The following is a 705-nucleotide window of genomic DNA, read 5'->3' on the forward strand; positions in this document are numbered from 1 at the left end:
ATGAACACATAGATTAATTAACTGAAAGGGTAAAGACAAACAAAAGAGTAGAAAAATAATTCAAGTAGTGAGGATAATTTAAAATTTTTAACGCTTAATTTAAGATTTTTTAATGAGTTTTTCAAAATTTTATTTTAACAAAAAGAAAAAAGGTAAAAATAAATCATATATAATATAATAATGAAGATTGTATGTTGTGACATTTAATTTTAACAAGAGAAAAAATTAGAAAGGGGGTTTAGAAAAAGAAGGAGAAATAATTTATATTGTCAATTTCTCGTACAGTCTACATCAACTATTTAATTCGACAAGTTATTTTAGGAAAATTTTATGGTGGTATTAATTTTGTTGATTAAAAATGGCATAAGTTTAACAACAACAATAACAATAAAGTCTTATTCCATTAAGTAGGATCGGTTATATGAATCAAACGTCATTGTATTCTGTTATGTATTATATTTACAGAGATACTGTTTATATGTAGATTTCGTTTAACCACTTCATGGATAGTCTTCTTAGGTCTTCCTCTACCTTTCGCCCTTTGTCCATCTTCCATCTCAAGTTTAATCTATAAATAAAATATTGACATACAATAAAAAAATTAAATCTAAAACTAAAATAATTTTCTCTTTCTTATAATTATTTTTATTAAAATAATTTTTAATTACATTTATAATTATTATTTTATTATTATTATTATTTTTA

The sequence above is a fragment of the Arachis duranensis genome, chromosome 3, assembly GCF_000817695.3.
Source record: "Arachis duranensis cultivar V14167 chromosome 3, aradu.V14167.gnm2.J7QH, whole genome shotgun sequence".
Taxonomy (NCBI): Eukaryota; Viridiplantae; Streptophyta; class Magnoliopsida; order Fabales; family Fabaceae; genus Arachis; species Arachis duranensis.